Source organism: Acipenser ruthenus, chromosome 36 (genome assembly GCF_902713425.1).
Source record: "Acipenser ruthenus chromosome 36, fAciRut3.2 maternal haplotype, whole genome shotgun sequence".
Lineage (NCBI taxonomy): Eukaryota > Metazoa > Chordata > Actinopteri > Acipenseriformes > Acipenseridae > Acipenser > Acipenser ruthenus.
Genome location: NC_081224.1, coordinates 4,328,178 through 4,347,017, shown reverse-complemented (window position 1 = coordinate 4,347,017; position 18,840 = coordinate 4,328,178). Strand labels below are relative to the sequence as shown.

Sequence of the window (18,840 nt, the reverse complement as noted above, 5' to 3'; positions counted from 1 at the left end):
TATTTTTACATACAATTACCCATTTATACAGTTGGGTTTTTACTGGAGCAATCTAGGTAAAGTACCTTGCTCAAGGGTACAACAGCAGTGTCCCCCACTGGGGATTGAACCCACAACCCTCCGGTCAAGAGTCCAGAGCCCTAACCACTACTCCACACTGCTGCCCAAATGGAGATTAGATAAAGGGGCATTCAGAACAGAAAATAGGAGGCACTTTTTTACACAGAGAATTGTGAAGTTCTGGAACCAACTCCCCAGTAATGTTGTTGAAGCTGACACCCTGGGATCCTTCAAGAAGCTGCTTGATGAGATCCTGGGATCAATAAGCTACTAACAACCAAACGAGCAAGATGGGCTGAATGGCCTCCTTGTTTGTAAACTTTCTTATGTTCTTATAATAATAATAATCAAAAGGAATAGAAAAAAAAACATGCACAATAAAAATAACCAAACCACCAAAGACAGTATTTACCCGCAAGATGCTTTCAAAACTGCCAATCTGGCAGCACTCAAGGGGGAGTAGCCTATAAAAGTCGCATGTGAGACGCAGGCATTACCTAGTAAATGTTAGCTCAAGTTCAATATGCAACTAAAACGTGAATTTGTGTGATTTTTGTAATCTGTAGGTGTATTGGCATTGCGGTACTTTCAGATTTAAGATGACCTCACTGTTTGCGTCTAAAGCAGTTTCTCCCTCCTTGTATGTAACTCAAGCCATGGTATTTACAGTCTTTTTTCTGTTACTTGAAAGAGACATTAGACTAAACTACACAGACAGCAAACAATTAGCAATCAGGCGGCATGTTTTGAAGTACCAGTGTGAGGATTTGAATGTTTTAAAAGATGTAACCTGAGACCCTGTGGCTTGTCGGGTAGAGCATTACCAGGTGCCCTCCCAGAATAAAAAAACACAACCCTCTCTTTTTATTTATTTTTTATCCTAAACGCTGCAAGTAAACACAAGTCAGGCAAATTTAAAAGAACTGAATGAAAGCCAGAGCTCAGATTCAGCCCCCCAAACAGATGAACAGAGTAATTACATTTCTGTGTGTGTCAGTGTATCTCTGTGTGTGTATATATGTCAGTGTGTTTGTGTGTGTGCGTGTCTCTGTGTTTCATTGTGCGTGTCAGTGTGTGCGTGTCTCTATCAGTGTGCATGTCAGTGCGTGTCTCTTGTCTGTCTGTGTGTGTCAGTGTGTGTCTCTGTGTGTGTCTCTGCATGCATGTCAGTGTGTGTCTCTGTGTCAGTCTGTGTTTGTGTCTCTGCGTGTCAGCGTGTTTCTCTGTGTGTGTCTGTATGTGTCTCTGCGTCTCTGTGTGTGTGTCTCTGTCTGTGTCTGTGTGTGTCTCTCTGTCTCTGTGTGCATCTCTGTGCGTCAGGGTGTGTGTCATTTTGACTGTGTGTGTGTGTGTCTCAGTGTGTGTGTGTGTGTGTGTCTGCGCGTGTGTCAGGGTGTGTGTCATTTTGACTCTGTGTGTGTGTGTCTCAGTGTGTGTGTGTGTGTGTGTCTGCGCGTGTGTCAGGGTGTGTCACTGTGTGTCTCTGTGCTTCTGCATATGGGGTTGATAAAAAGGGAATATTTAGGCCGCGATTCACAATATTTGGCAGGTTTTTTCTTTTAACACAATCCAGTGACGTCCAGGTGGAGCGTCACTGACTGATTCTGATTGGAGATTAGGCTAGGAGCGTGACTGACTGATTCTGATTGGAGATTAGGCTAGGAGCGTGACTGACTGATTCTGATTGGAGATTAGGCTAGGAGCATTACTGCCACTGATTCTGATTGGAGAGCAGGCTAGGAGCGTGACTGACTGATTCTGATTGGAGAGCAGGCTAGGAGTGTGACTGCCTCTGATTCTGATTGGAGATTAGGCTAGGAGCGTGACTGCCTCTGATTCTGATTGGAGAGCAGGCTAGGAGTGTGACTGCCTCTGATTCTGATTGGAGAGTAGGCTAGGAACGTGACTGCCTCTGATTCTGATTGGAGAGCAGGCTAGGAGGCTGGTTTCACTGACTGCCAGTGTTCTTTTTAAAGGTTTAGAGGTTTTTCCTTTTCCCTCCCCTCTTAATTAGCATTCATTCACGAGCCAACTTTTGAAGGTTCGGCACTATGGAGCTTTCTTTCTTTCTTTCTTTCTTTCTTTCTTTCTTTCTTTTGTATTCTTTCACATTAAATATTGTATTTTGTATTTTTTGTATTTTTAAGAATATGGTTCAGTTAGAAAGTTTCTGAACTGGCTCACTGGAGAGCGTTTGTTACACTCCTGACCGGCTTCAGGGTCATTTATATTCTCCCCACTAGATGGCAGTGTGGGTATGGAAAAAAAGGAATTGGTTGACTAAGAAGATAATAGATACTTCAGTGTTGATTTTGCTATTTATTTATTGCAGATGCAGAAACCAGTAATACCTTTCTCAACATTGACTCGTTTTCAGCAACCCCCCTCTCTTCCCCTTGTACAACCCTTTTGCTTTTGGGAGGGGGCATATTTGCTTTACGGTGCAATAGTAATAACAATAAACTTTGTGATACATTCAGACAGTGTTTTTTTGTTCTCTCCTGTAATTCTCTCTCTCTCTCTCTCTCTCTCTGTCTCTCGTCATTGCAGGTGTTTGCTCGGAGCACAGGGTCGAAAACGCAGTCAAGCACAGAGAGGTGTGGTAAAACAAGGAAGCATTGTAAAGCACAGAGATGTATGATGTATGATAAAGCATAGGGAAGCATTGTAAAGCACAGATGTATGATAAAGCATAGGGAAGCATTGTAAAGCACAGATAGGTCTGGTAAAGCATAAGGAAACATTGTAAAGCACAGATAGGTCTGGTAAAGCATAGGGAAGCATTGTAAAGCACAGAGAGGTATGGTAAAGCATAGGGAAGCATTGTAAAGCACAGAGAGGTATGGTAAAGCATAAGGAAGCACTGTAAAGCACAGAGAGGTCTGGTAAAGCATAGGGAAGCATTGTAAAGCACAAAGAGGTATGGTAAAGCATAGGGAAGCATTGTAAAGCACAGAGAGGTATGGTAAAGCATAGGGAAGCATTGTAAAGCACAGAGAGGTCTGGTAAAGCATAGGGAAGCATTGTAAAGCACAGAGAGGTCTGGTAAAGCATAGGGAAGCATTGTAAAGCACAGAGAGGTATGGTAAAGCATAGGGAAGCATTGTAAAGCACAGAGAGGTCTGGTAAATACAAAATGACCGTGGTAAACTGTGAAAACTGTGTAAACTGAAATGCATAGTCTAACCACGTATAACTACTGGACTGCAGCATTTTTACTATTGCCAGTTTTCCCCCAAATGTTTGCTCTGATTTTGAGTAGATTTACTCACTTTATATACATTTCGATCTGTTTTCATTACGATGTTGATAAAATAAACATAAGAACATAAGAAGCACATGAGAAAGTTTACAAACGAGAGGAGGCCATTCAGCCCATCTTGCTTGTTTTGTTGTTAGTAGCCTATTGATCCCAGAATCTCATCAAACAGCTTCTTGAAGGATCCCAGGGTGTCAGCTTCAACAACATTACTGGGGAGTTGGTTCCAGTCCCTAACAATTCTCTGTGTAAAAAAGTGCCTCCCATTTTCGGTTCTGAATGCCCCTTTATCTAATCTCCATTTGTGACCCATTGTCCTTGTTTCTTTTTTCAGGTCAAAAAAGTCCCCTGGGTCGACATTGTCTATACCTTTTAGCATTTTGAATGTATACAAGTCCTATTCCCTTTGATACTGTCAACCATTCCATCCCACTGAATCATCTTGAAAGCATAGTGGGACTGTCTGGCCTTGTCCTATCCTGGTTCAAATCTTATCTTTCAGTTTGTCTCTATTGGGGAGGTAAAATCGGCATGATCAGAAGTTGTCTGTGGTGTTCCACAGGGCTCCATTCCATGGACATTATTAGCAGACACGGAGTGAACTTCCATTGCTATGCTGATGATACCCAGCTATATCTGTCCCTAAACCCAGGAATTTCTTTTGCCTAGGAGTTATTAGCTACTTGCCTTACAGACATCAAGCATTGGATGTCACAGAATTTTCTATTGCTGAATTCAGATAAAACAGAGGTTATGCGAGTGAGATCACAGAACCAACTAAAAGGAAATGTGGGACTACATGAGCTCGACCCTTGCAGTCTCTCATCAAAACAAACTAGAAATTAAAGAGTTTGGGGGTCATCGTTGATCCTGATCTATCATTTGAAACTCTTATTAGGGAAGTTACTAAAGTATCTTTTTACCATTTGAGAAATACAGCCAAACTTAGACCAATTATTTACATATCTGATGCCGAGAGGCTAATGCATGCCTTTGTTTCATCTAGAATTGAATGTAATGCACTTTCTTCCGGTGTCCCAAAATGTGGTATCCCCTGCTTGTTCAGAATACCGCCACTAGAATTCTGACTAAAACCAGGAAAAGTGAACATATTATCCGTCTTGGCCTCTTTACACTGGCTCCTTGTGCAGTATCGAATTGATTTTAAGATTTTGCTGTTAACTTACAAGGCCCTGAATGGATTAGCACCTAGTTATTTGCAGGAGTTACTGACCCCGTATCTTCCAAACCGCTCTCTGAGATCACAGGATGCGGGGCTGCTGGTTATTCCTAGGGTCAACAAAAGCAACACAGGCAGCAGGGCTTTTTCTTGTAGAGCTCCGAAATTATGGAATGTTCTGCCTTAGTTTGTCAGGAAAGCTAGGACCGTTACAGTTTTCAAGTCAAGACTAAAATTGCACTTTTATAAAATGTCTTTCTTATCATAGTGGGTTTTAGTGTAACTAGTGTAAATTGCTGCTTTTGTATTATGTGTATACTGTTATTTAAATCTGTTATTTAAATGGTCTGATTGTGGCAGTTGTATGTGTGACATGCTATACAAATGTATTGTGGTTTGTTCTTTTTTTCTGCTATGTGCTGTACAGTGCTTTGCTATACTTTTATATAAAATATAAATGCAATAAATAAAATAAATAAATATTGCTACCCCCTACCCTCCAGCCTTGATAATCAGGACACTGACATTCTCGGCAACCAGAGGCTGCAACTTTGAATGTGTAATAATCACATAGCTTCCTCTGGTGGTCATAAAGAACTGCTTCAATGTTCACCACCACACGTACTGTAGACAGTTACTGTAAAGGGCAAGGTCTACATGGGATTGCTGCTCACAAGTGACCACCAGGAAATGTAATATTAACTGTGGAAGTTGCTGCACCGTCGGTGGAATTATCAATGGCATTGTAAAAGACATTGTAAGTCACGTCCCCATTGGAACCTATTAGCAGTACCTATTCTAAATGTTTAAACCACCACAGGTGTATATGAAATGCGTTCTAAATGTTCAGTAGATGCCTCTAATGAAGTTGAGAGTGTACTTCCTTGTGCACTCTTTCTAACAAACCTCCTCCAACAAACAAAGGAGTTTGCTTCCTTTTTGTACTCAGTTACCTAATTGGGGAATAGCCACACCTGTGATTGCTGGCAGGGACAGATTTGCAATCAGCCACCTCTCCCCCTCCCCTTTGTCTGGTTTTCTCCCCCACGGATTCTTGTGGGTGGGTTGGCAGGCGGGGTGCCCGGGGTTGAGGTGGAGGTGTTCCCCTCGCCTCCTCCTTTGGGCCATGGTGGTCCTGTGCTTTCTGCAGGGGCGACCGATTAACTCCTCTTGTGACCCCTGGGCTTCTGTGAGGAGGTGCCTGGTTAACCCGCTTTCTACCCCCTAAGCCTGAGCAATGGCAACGTAGGCAGAGACGCTGGGCACTCTGACAGTGGAGGATGCGTGGGGCGCTCTGGCGGTGGTGGACGCGTGGGGCGCTCCGGCGGTGGAGGAGGCGTGGGGCGCTCCGGCGGTGGAGGAGGCGCGGGGCACTCCGGCGGTGGAGGACGGGCGGGGCACTCCGGCGGTGGAGGACGGGCGGGGCACTCCGGCGGTGGAGGAGGCGTGGAGCACTCCGGCGGTGGAGGACGGGCGGGGCACTCCGGCGGTGGAGGAGGCGCGGGGCACTCCGGCGGTGGAGGAGGCGCGGGGCACTCCGGCGGTGGAGGACGGGCGGGGCGCTCCGGCGGTGGAGGAGGCGCGGGGCGCTCCGGCGGTGGAGGAGGCGTGGGGCGCTCCGGCGGTGGAGGAGGCGCGGGGCACTCCGGCGGTGGAGGACGGGCGGGGCACTCCGGCGGTGGAGGACGGGCGGGGCACTCCGGCGGTGGAGGAGGCGTGGAGCACTCCGGCGGTGGAGGACGGGCGGGGCACTCCGGCGGTGGAGGAGGCGCGGGGCACTCCGGCGGTGGAGGACGGGCGGGGCGCTCCGGCGGTGGAGGAAGCGCGGGGCGCTCCGGCGGTGGAGGACGGGCGGGGCGCTCCGGCGGTGGAGGACGGGCGGGGCACTCCGGCGGTGGAGGACGGGCGGGGCACTCCGGCGGTGGAGGACGGGCGGGGCACTCCGGCGGTGGAGGAGGCGCGGGGCGCTCCGGCGGTGGAGGACGGGCGGGGCACTCCGGCGGTGGAGGAGGCGCGGGGCGCTCCGGCGGTGGAGGAGGCGCGGGGCGCTCCGGCGGTGGAGGACGGGCGGGGCACTCCGGCGGCGGAGGAGGCGCGGGGCGCTCCGGCGGTGGAGGACGGGCGGGGCACTCCGGCGGTGGAGGAGGCGCGGGGCGCTCCGGCGGTGGAGGAGGCGCGGGGCGCTCCGGCGGTGGAGGACGGGCGGGGCGCTCCGGCGGTGGAGGAGGCGCGGGGCGCTCCGGCGGTGGAGGAGGCGCGGGGCGCTCCGGCGGCGGAGGACGGGCGGGGCACTCCGGCGGCGGAGGAGGCGCGGGGCGCTCCGGCGGCGGAGGAGGCGCGGGGCAGTCTGGCAGTGGTGATGCTGGCCGCGGTGCGGGGCACTCTGGCAGTGCCGTTGGCAGCAGCGGGGCACTGAGCCCTCTGGATGTGGACGTGCGACTGGCTGTCTCCGTGCTTCCTGAGCAGCAGGTAGAGCGGCTGGCTCTCTCCGTGCTCCCCTCAGCAGCAGGTAGAGTGGCTGGCTCTCTCCGTGCTCCCCTCAGCAGCAGGTGTAGTGGCTGGCTCTCTCCGTGCTCCTCTCAGCAGCAGGTAGAGTGGATGGCTGTCTCCGTGCTCCCCTCAGCAGCAGGTGGAGCGGCTGGCTCTCTCCGTGCTCCCCTCAGCAGCAGGTGGAGCGGATGCTGAGGTTGGCCTGGCAGTTGCCCTGTTCACTGTGGAGGTGGAAGCTCCTCCCCTTCCGGCTCTGACGATGACAGCGGCTCCTCCTCCTTTGGCACTGGAGACGGCAGAGACACCTCCCCTTTTGGCTGTCTGGGTGACAGCGGCTCCCTCTCTGGTGTTGGAGTTGGCAACGGCTCCTTTCCTCGCCTCTGGGAACAGCCTCTCCTCCCCTTCTCCAGCCTTCGGGCAGGCAGCTCCTCCTCTTCCTCTTGTAGGGGGCAGCACACGTGCCCGAACTCCGCGCACGTAAGGCACCAACCTTGCTCCTTGAGGCCACGAGGAGGTTCTCCAGTCCACCATCTCACTGGGTTGGGGTTCCAGCAGATCCAATTATGTGTGTGTGTGTGTATATATATATATATATATATATATATATATATATATATATATATATATATATATATATAATTTGCAGTCCTGCCCTGGGTCTCACTTCTGACTCCACATGTGACAGGGTAGCGCCTCGGCTCAGTCTAGCTACTGGCAGGAATTAGACCCAGGGACAGAAAGCTGCAGTTTAAGCACACGTTTATTAAACAAAAAAACAAACAGGAACAAACAATACACGCGACAAGGGCCAAAATAAAAGGTTTAAACAAAAGAAAAACACACTTGTACGCTGGGCATTAACCTTCACTACCACGTTGCAAAACAATACAAAAATCACAGTTCCAACATCCTCCTCCACAAACAAAGGGTTTTGCTTACTTTTTATACTCAATTACCTAATTGGGGAATAGCCATACCTGTGATTGCTGGCAGGGAAGGATTTAACCCTATCCCTGCTGACCTTACATTTCCACACACTATTTACACCAGCAGGGCTTCTCCCTGCCACAGAACAGACACAGCAAAGAAAAATACACTTAGAAACATACAGCAGGCAGACTTGCACAAGATTACTGTTCCAGAATGAGAGACACCTTACATGTGTTAAATATAGAGCTTGTTATAAATCACATTGGTCTGGATTAAACACCTTGATTAATAGAGTTGTACAAACCAATTGTTCGATTATCATTCAGGTCAAGATCTCCACAGCTGAGGGTCATTGGTGTTGACTGGGCAGCGATCCACACAAACCCAAACAGCTGCTTCTTCACTCGTTTCACTCTGAATGGTAAATCAGCCCTCCCCTGATTGTCAGTCACTTGCTAAACTAGGACCAAGCTGGGTGCTGATCAGTACCTGTGGCAAAGTGGTTTATTGTGTACAGGTGCAGGAGAGATGCAGTGCGTAATTAATAGACAGATAGGTTACCTGTGGCAAAGTGGTTTATTGTGTACAGGTGCAGGAGAAATGCAGTGCGTAATTAATAGACAGAGAGGTTACCTGTGGCAAAGTGGTTTATTGTGTACAGGTGCAGGAGAGATGCAGTGCGTAATTAATAGACAGAGAGGTTACCTGTGGCAAAGTGGTTTATTGTGTACAGGTGCAGGAGAAATGCAGTGTGTAATTAATAGACAGATAGGTTACCTGTGGCAAAGTGGTTTATTGTGTACAGGTGCAGGAGTGATGCAGTGTGTAATTAATAGACAGAGAGGTTTATAATCCAGTTGGAAATGGTTTATTTTTATAATCCAGGTCTGGTGACCAAATAATAAATCCCAGAAATACACAACAATGTGTAGATGTGTAGTGCACAGAGTAAATAATAACGGGGTTGCAGTCCCAAATAATAAACACAGATATCCCTCCTACAATATACAAACACGGTCAGCAGTCCTGGGTGCGTGCTGTAGTGCTCGTGGTGGGTGATACAGGTTTATAACAGTGACAGTAGTGCAGTGCTGTAGTGCTCGTGGTGGGTGATACAGGTTTATAACAGTGACAGTAGTGCAGTGCTGTAGTGCTCGTGGTGGGTGATACAGGTTTATAACAGTGACAGTAGTGCAGTGCTGTAGTGCTCGTGGTGGGTGATACAGGTTTATAACAGTGACAGTAGTGCAGTGCTGTAGTGCTCGTGGTGGGTGATACAGGTTTATAAGTGACAGTAGTGCAGTGCTGTAGTGCTCGTGGTGGGTGATACAGGTTTATCAGTGACAGTAGTGCAGTGCTGTAGTGCTCGTGGTGGGTGATACAGGTTTATAAGTGACAGTAGTGCAGTGCTGTAGTGCTCGTGGTGGGTGATACAGGTTTATAACAGTGACAGTAGTGCAGTGCTGTAGTGCTCGTGGTGGGTGATACAGGTTTATAAGTGACAGTAGTGCAGTGCTGTAGTGCTCGTGGTGGGTGATACAGGTTTATAACAGTGACAGTAGTGCAGTGCTGTAGTGCTCGTGGTGGGTGATACAGGTTTATCAGTGACAGTAGTGCAGTGCTGTAGTGCTCGTGGTGGGTGATACAGGTTTATAACAGTGACAGTAGTGCAGTGCTGTAGTGCTCGTGGTGGGTGATACAGGTTTATAACAGTGACAGTAGTGCAGTGCTGTAGTGCTCGTGGTGGGTGATACAGGTTTATAAGTGACAGTAGTGCAGTGCTGTAGTGCTCGTGGTGGGTGATACAGGTTTATAACAGTGACAGTAGTGCAGTGCTGTAGTGCTCGTGGTGGGTGATACAGGTTTATAAGTGACAGTAGTGCAGTGCTGTAGTGCTCGTGGTGGGTGATACAGGTTTATCAGTGACAGTAGTGCAGTGCTGTAGTGCTCGTGGTGGGTGATACAGGTTTATAACAGTGACAGTAGTGCAGTGCTGTAGTGCTCGTGGTGGGTGATACAGGTTTATAAGTGACAGTAGTGCAGTGCTGTAGTGCTCGTGGTGGGTGATACAGGTTTATAAGTGACAGTAGTGCAGTGCTGTAGTGCTCGTGGTGGGTGATACAGGTTTATAACAGTGACAGTAGTGCAGTGCTGTAGTGCTCGTGGTGGGTGATACAGGTTTATAAGTGACAGTAGTGCAGTGCTGTAGTGCTCGTGGTGGGTGATACAGGTTTATAACAGTGACAGTAGTGCAGTGCTGTAGTGCTCGTGGTGGGTGATACAGGTTTATAACAGTGACAGTAGTGCAGTGCTGTAGTGCTCGTGGTGGGTGATACAGGTTTATAAGTGACAGTAGTGCAGTGCTGTAGTGCTCGTGGTGGGTGATACAGGTTTATCAGTGACAGTAGTGCAGTGCTGTAGTGCTCGTGGTGGGTGATACAGGTTTATAACAGTGACAGTAGTGCAGTGCTGTAGTGCTCGTGGTGGGTGATACAGGTTTATAACAGTGACAGTAGTGCAGTGCTGTAGTGCTCGTGGTGGGTGATACAGGTTTATAACAGTGACAGTAGTGCAGTGCTGTAGTGCTCGTGGTGGGTGATACAGGTTTATAACAGTGACAGTAGTGCAGTGCTGTAGTGCTCGTGGTGGGTGATACAGGTTTATAAGTGACAGTAGTGCAGTGCTGTAGTGCTCGTGGTGGGTGATACAGGTTTATAACAGTGACAGTAGTGCAGTGCTGTAGTGCTCGTGGTGGGTGATACAGGTTTATAACAGTGACAGTAGTGCAGTGCTGTAGTGCTCGTGGTGGGTGATACAGGTTTATAACAGTGACAGTAGTGCAGTGCTGTAGTGCTCGTGGTGGGTGATACAGGTTTATAACAGTGACAGTAGTGCAGTGCTGTAGTGCTCGTGGTGGGTGATACAGGTTTATAACAGTGACAGTAGTGCAGTGCTGTAGTGCTCGTGGTGGGTGATACAGGTTTATAAGTGACAGTAGTGCAGTGCTGTAGTGCTCGTGGTGGGTGATACAGGTTTATAAGTGACAGTAGTGCAGTGCTGTAGTGCTCGTGGTGGGTGATACAGGTTTATAACAGTGACAGTAGTGCAGTGCTGTAGTGCTCGTGGTGGGTGATACAGGTTTATCAGTGACAGTAGTGCAGTGCTGTAGTGCTCGTGGTGGGTGATACAGGTTTATAACAGTGACAGTAGTGCAGTGCTGTAGTGCTCGTGGTGGGTGATACAGGTTTATAACAGTGACAGTAGTGCAGTGCTGTAGTGCTCGTGGTGGGTGATACAGGTTTATCAGTGACAGTAGTGAAGTGCTGTTCAGGGTTTGGTGCTGGCCCTTGGCGACAGCTCCGGAACGTGTTAGCCGTCTAATAATTACAAACAAGAACAATTATAGACAAACAAAACAAAACACTCACGGTACTTTTTATCACTGGTTTTCAGGTTCAATTTGTAAACCAAAGCGAAGGAACAGATTGCGTCTCTCCATCCCCTTTTATGCCGTCACACATGACCCCTTGGTAAACGAGTGCGGCCGCCCCTCCAATCCGCGACTGCCACATCGTTTCCCTTCCAGGTCAATGAGTTAATGCACCGACTTCCCTTGAACCCTGAGAAACAATTGTTGGGCCAGCCCGTCTAAGGTACTCGCTGCTTAGCGCCCTCACAGGTCGGGAGGGAGATATACCACCAAGATTCATTGTATTTCTGTCACAGTACCTCACAGTCATGGCTCTTTATAGCAGCTGTGCAGCTCTTAGCAAGCCTCCCAACCTGAGTGTGAAGCCGGTATTTGACAAGTGATTGACTGCTGATACTGGAGAGATCAGGCAGCTGCCGGGGGTGGGGGGGACAGGGAGCCCTGACCAGTTCAGAGCAGCCCTCTGACCAGTTCAACCAGTTCAGAGCAGCTGTAGTGTTTAAGTCTTCCAGTAAAACATACAGTCAATGCACACATGTGGACTAATGTATTATAACATGTTGTGATTTAATTACAGAGATCAATTACAGTCAGCACTCGGATAATCCCCATTATATATATGTAACAAATTAATGCACATACCAGTCACACACGATTTCCGTCACCTGTTTTCTGATACAAAGCCCATCTCTTCAATGTTACAATGTACTTGTTTATCCATCACAGCCAGTGTTTTGTTTTTTTTCTTGCATGCCAAATCAGTCTGTCTTTATGTTGCAGTTACACAGCGCTTCCTCCAATTTCACATGATGAAAATGCAGCAAAAACAAAGCGAACGAGACAAGCTACAGTAATGTACAAGTTAATCAGTAAACAGTTTTAGATACTGGGATGCATTTTTTTAAATCTGTGATCTTTAGTTGTTTTTGTGCATTTTCATTTGAAAGTGAACTGTAACATTTGGGCCTTATTGAGCACTATATTCTGCAATTTTGAATACTGACTTTGGATACGGTTTTAATTCTGGAAACTGTTGTGTTTTTTTTTAATCTTTTGCAAAATTGCATTGCCTTTTGTGTTTTATGCAGTTCTGGGAATCGGTAACATTTTATTTCATTTTGCTGTTGGGTCGTTAATGGGGAAATTTACATACTGCTACAATACTTAGCGGATTTAAAAGTATGTACTGTATTATAGTCCATGTATCCGCAGTCGTCTCTTTTGGCAAGTGATATTTTCAGAATCATATCATTCTGAATTAAAATATTTCAGTTGAAAATCTAGTACTGTAACAACAAAACCAACTACAGTACATCAAAATGGAAGCCTACTTATTTTAAAACACAGTCCTTTCAGATATGTATTTTTGACATTTTGACGTATCTTTTTTGTGTTCCCTGAAAAACAGACAAGGGTTGGAACAGGCCAAAATGAAATAATCAGATATGCATCACACTCGTTTAACCGTCACTGAAGTCAAAGTTTTATAGTGTTGGATATGTGAGTAGTGACTGTATTATTATTATATATCAGTTCAATTCAATTTAAATTTAACTTCCACTAACAACTACATCTCCCAGAATGCAATGTCTTCAATTACAAGAAAACAGTACAGAACAAAAAACAACCCAACACACATTATCCAATCTCTGGCTAGTCCTGTTGTCTTTGCAGCCAATCACAGTAAGAATAAGAACAATTCGAAGCTACAAACCCAACTGGAACCATCGTCAGAGGCAACTGCTAAAAAAAGGTGCTTATAATATTAAACAAACTGTTTTATAACTTATTAATACATTTCCTTATTTTATTTATCTGTATGGCTTTATATTGAAGTTTTAACACGTTCACTGAGTTTAAGAATTTAATTTAATTAAAAATATAAGTAATGTAATTTGCAGAGTCAGTGTGATACCTCGAAAAAAATGCGCTGAGCCGATAAAGAGCCTTGTGGAACACGTGTGGTTGTACAGCAGTTCAAAGTAACATTGCAGTTAAAATGGAAGGCTCTTTTTTAATGCCTACCCCATTATCATTAAAGATTGTACGGTAATTATCGAGATTAATCATGACTTCAAATTAACGTTGCATTCTACCCCCTGAAAATACATTTTACTCTCTCAGTGTTAATTAGAGGGTAAGTTACTTCCAGCCCCAAAACCTTATCTGAAGCGCTGCTTTGATGTTTTAAAAGGGGTCACCATTATCAAAGACATGCCTGTTGAACACAGAGGTCAGCTGTAGTGTTTGTACAGCAGGATGTGTGCAGTGTGCGGTTATTGATTCAGTCTTTTCCATGCACACATAGATAGTGCACACATGCAGTCTCATCCACACTAATGTTAACATCATTGAAAAGTAACGGCTCTCTATGGAGGGCTTCTCATGATGGCTTTTCTGATTGCTTGCAAAGTCCCAGTGTGTTAATGTTGTTTAAACGTATTCAGTCCTAAAGGTTAAAAGTTTCGTAAATTAAACAGAATCTAAGTTATAGTATATAGTTACATACAGTACATATTCACGCATCATTGTTCACACATATCTATTTTCATATACATGTCATAGCCTAAGCCATAGGAGGCTCAGGTTGCTAGATTCAGGCTGGGACAGTAGCACCGCTGCTCATCAAGGCTGGAAACAGGACAGAGTGCAGTGCTAACCAGTAGAAACCACGTTCTGCACCGGAGAAAGACAAAGCTTGTTAAAAAAGCTAAGAAAATGTGTCAACTTTCTGTCTGTCTGTCTGCCTTTCTGTCTAAATGATTTCATGACTGCTTCTTCATGTGCAAGGGAAGCAGAGAATGAGAGACAGTGTGAGGGGGGGGGACCAATAGGAGTCGTAGGCAGCTGGTAACCCCCCCCCCCCTTACTTCCCTCCATCTCATTGTCACCTCTGAGACTGGTATTTAACTCTGGTGTTGAGAAGGTGCTGCGGTGACTTCTTGGACACTGGACTGACAAGGCTTTAAAGAGTACTGCTGAGACTGGATCAACTGTTCCTGTCGTAGAGAGAGAGAAAGAAAGGAGGACTGCTAGGGTACTGGATAGAAAAAGACAAGACACAAAAAGAAGAGGACAGGAGAAGAGGCTCAGTGAAAGAATAAGAAACAAGGACAATAGAAAAGAAAACAGGTTTACAGAATATGCTTCATCAAATGCAGAATTCGTGCCACAAGTATTGTTCTTAACAAGAAAGATAATAGTTTTAGATTGGACAAGGAGAACTAGAAAGAAAGAGAGAAAGAAAGAAAGAGAAAGAAAGAAAGAGAAAGAAAGAAAAAATATCCATTTAACCGAGTTAACTGGATATTTGAAAACACTGCCTTCTAAAAAGTGCTTTTGGTGCTTGTCAGTAAACTGAGAACATTTCATCATCCCTGGACCTTAATACCCAGCTCAACACAAACCCACGACACGGTAAGAACTGTTTCATATCTCCACGGGCATGGCATTGTGTTTTTTACAAACTAACATTGCAGAATGAGCCAACGGATTTGTAATTTTCTGAGTCTGAGATTGTGACTTTTCTTTGTCTTTAACTTCTACCTCTTATCTGAAGAAGAGACTTTTGGAAAGCTAGTGGTGTGTGTGTGTATATTATATATATATATATATATATATATATATATATATATATATATATATATATATATATATCCTATCTTAGGCTCTTAAAGGTACAGTAGCACCAAAAATAAGTCTTGTTCATGCATATTCTATGTGCAACAGCTACTCACACTTCACTTAAAATAAAAATCTTTTTAAATATTTTGGAACTATTAATTTTTAGAAAGACTGTAAGAAACGTGAGTTCAATGACAAGCGTTTCCACTAGAAGTCTTTATCAATGCCTGCAATAGAAACACTAAAATAAACTTAATGAAGTCAATGACAAACGTTCAGTGTCTTCAAAAAGGACTTCTAGTCAAAACATTGAATTTTAGTGTTTCTAAATTCAGGATGATTGTGTGTTGTAATAGTTATGGGTGAACTGTATGTTTTTATTGTTAAGAAAAAAAAATATATATATGTGTGTGTGTGTATATATATATATATATATATATATATATATATATATATATATATATATATATATAATAAATATATATATATATACACAGACACACACAGACATCAATACGGAAGTGTATTATTAAATAATGAACGTTATTGTTAGATTCAATATTGTATTTATCCACAGTTTAATGTGACTGGCAGGTCCTGCATTGCGTTTCTGGATTGTAATGGGTTATAGATTTGTAAATTGTGACACATCAACCAACCAACCAACCAACCAATCAATCAACCAATTAATAATGAATTAATAAACAATGAATATAAGATGCTGGCGGTGAGGCTGCAAGCGTGCGCTTCAGTCCGGGTTCTTTATTTGGGTTACAATGTGTTTGAAGAAGCTGTGAATCCACACAGTTAAAGAAGCACATATGGTGTCCCTCACAGATACACATTATAAACACAGCTACCCATTCACCTATTCATTAATTTGTATTTTCTCTGCTTTAAAGTCAGTTGAATTCAGCCAAATGGAAGTTGATTCTGAAAGCCTTGTATGAAACAGGTTATCATAAATCCTAGTCTAGTCAGACACTAGACCAAGGTTCATTGACTGTGTCAGTGTTTTAATGAATAACAAATAATATGAAATAATATTTCATCTTAATATTTTCAAACCTTGGTTTGACCTGAACAAAAATGTAATGAGGTAATTGAAGAAAACCCAAAGAACTGCAAACAAAGTTAAAAGAAAGAATCAAAATGAAATAAATGAACTATAAATGAAGTGTTTTTAATAAGAGTGGACATGTTGTACACACTCAAATCCGCTTATCTTTTTTGCTTTCACAAGCTGACACATGCTGGTTCTTAGACATCAACAAAAAATCCAGATTGCTAATCTGTTTGTTTGTTAGTCATTTATAGAATAGAAAACCGTATCGACCCATTTCTTTAGGATTTAATTTGCAATATTGTTATCAAGTAAGTAAATTCGGATGCAGCTCTTACAATCAGCAGAGAATGATTACAACAGTATTTAGTTTCTGAGAGAAAATGCTTGTTTTCAACGCAGTTAAACTAAACAAGTACTTGCATATATTCGAGCCCCCAATCTTCTATTCTAGTGCCTTTTACAATATATATATATATATATATATATATATATTTTTTTTTTTTAAAGCTGTTTTTGTTCATTATAAGTCAGTCCCCGTTGGAACCTACTAGCAGCAGCTGCAGTTATAACATCACTGAGAGTGTGGATCTGCACTCACAATGTATAACATCACTGAGAGTGTGGATCTGCACTCACAATGTATAACATCACTGAGAGTGTGGATCTGCACTCACAATGTAAAACATCACTGAGAGTGTGGATCTGCACTCACAATGTATAACATCACTGAGAGTGTGGATCTGCCCTCACAATGTATAACATCACTGAGAGTGTGGATCTGCACTCACAATGTATAACATCACTGAGAGTGTGGATCTGCACTCACAATGTATAACATCACTGAGAGTGTGGATCTGCACTCACAATGTATAACATCACTGAGAGTGTGGATCTGCACTCACAATGTAAAACATCACTGAGAGTGTGGATCTGCACTCACAATGTATAACATCACTGACAGTGTGGATCTGCCCTCACAATGTATAACATCACTGAGTGTGGATCTGCACTCACAATGTATAACATCACTGAGAGTGTGGATCTGCACTCACAATGTATAACATCACTGAGAGTGTGGATCTGCACTCACAATGTATAACATCACTGAGTGTGGATCTGCACTCACAATGTATAACATCACTGAGAGTGTGGATCTGCACTCACAATGTAAAACATCACTGAGAGTGTGGATCTGCACTCACAATGTATATCATCACTGAGAGTGTGGATCTGCACTCAGAGTGTCAATAACAAAGCGTTCGGAACGTTTAAACTACAGCATGCTCTGTAGAAACAGATGCAGTACTTTTTAATGTTGATTTAATGACTTCTAAGTGTTGGGTGGATGCCTGTAAACAACATGAACAAGTCATTTAGAAAACAAAACATATTTCAATAACCAAAGACTTCCAAAGATTTAAATAATAATTGAAAGATTTTTAAGTGAAAATATGAATTCAAAGATTTTAAGTTGAAAGATTTTACAGAAGTACAAAACTAGTAAAACATTGAGCATATAGAAAAAAAATACATTTCTAGCACGATAAGTCCTGAAGGTTTGGAGGATAGGACCCTTATACATATGAGTTGCATCCCGTATGTTATAAATGATCCTCTTCAGGAATTAGAATTGCAAATGCTGACCCTGCTGCTGGAGGTTGCTGGTGGTTAATTCGAGGACAGAGGGGTGATTTTTTAAACAGCTCATCACCACGCCAGACTCGGAGATTTCCATATCCTATTGCTTTCCAATCGAAACATCCTGACAGATTGAAGCTGTCGGGTTTAGTCACGATCGCTGTCCAAGGCTCACAGCCCCCACACCTTAACTTTCTCAGCGCTAATGGTTTATTTATTTACAGCGTCCGATTCCAGAGTCCGATTCTTTATACCTAAAGCTGGTCTGTAAAGCCTGAACATATTTTTATGGGAAATAATAATGACTGTTTTAACAAAAACAACATGGGAATGTTTAAGTGTAGCTGTTTACAATGTGTTATATAATTGCATGATTGTATCAAATTTGACAGTATAGTAAGTCCAGCAAATTACTGTATAGCAATGTTTCTGACATTATTTAAATATTAGACAGGGCTGTCCCACGCACGGCTGTTGAGTCTATGCTTCACTGAGTGCCACAATATGTCTCTCTTGATTTCAAGGTGAAATCTGGACAATCTGTAGTTTTTAGGTAGCAAAAAAGCAAATAATGTAATGCGAGTGTAAACATTGTGAAAGCATTGTAAGAAACCATTTAATCTGGGATCAGATGTTATTATTGGAACTGCTATCCTCATTGCTACGCTTAAAATAATTGCCAAATCACAAGAGTGTCGGTTTTATCACAGTTGTTGTTTGTTTTGTGATTTGGTCGTTTTTTAAATACTGACAGCGGCGCTGGTTTTGAAAGCATAGGATGGGTGCTTCCTCCAGGTGTTGAGACATTATTTAATGGTTTAATTGGTAAAATCAGGACCAGCGTATGGTGTGTTGTCTTTTTCAGAATTGTAGCTGTTTTGTAATTTGGTAATTTCAAATGTGCAAGTTTTATGCTACTGTAATTGTTTTATTAGTGAAAAGGTGAAAAGAGAGGAAGAGGGGGTGTTCAGGGGGAGGGGAATACGCTACTCTACTGTGATAGTCAGTGATAGTCACCTCTTGTGCAGGTACAGAGCTGGTGTGAGGAGCTCATGGCTCGAAGTGATCTCTAATGTACTTTGTCACCTCACCATTGTGTCCCCAGCACACAGCTTTTACAGGGACTGCCCTTACTCACTGGGGCCCAGTTAGAGCTCTCCTGT

The 18,840-nt window shown here is 44.0% G+C and overlaps 1 protein-coding gene across 3 annotated transcripts in view; it reads left to right on the top strand.

Moving 5' to 3' along the window:
* The window catches only part of LOC117402019 (E3 ubiquitin-protein ligase Rnf220-like), a 127,189-nt gene that overhangs the window by 65,043 nt on the left and 43,306 nt on the right, over window positions 1–18,840 (top strand). For 2 of the 3 annotated variants that reach the window (XM_059008344.1, XM_059008342.1), the window contains exon 1: window positions 14,092–14,766. The exons of the other annotated variant lie outside the window; for it this stretch is intronic. The gene's annotated coding sequence lies outside the window, so the exon portion shown is untranslated. Of the gene's footprint in view, window positions 1–14,091; window positions 14,767–18,840 lie in introns of those variants that run through there. 3 annotated transcript variants of the gene reach the window in all.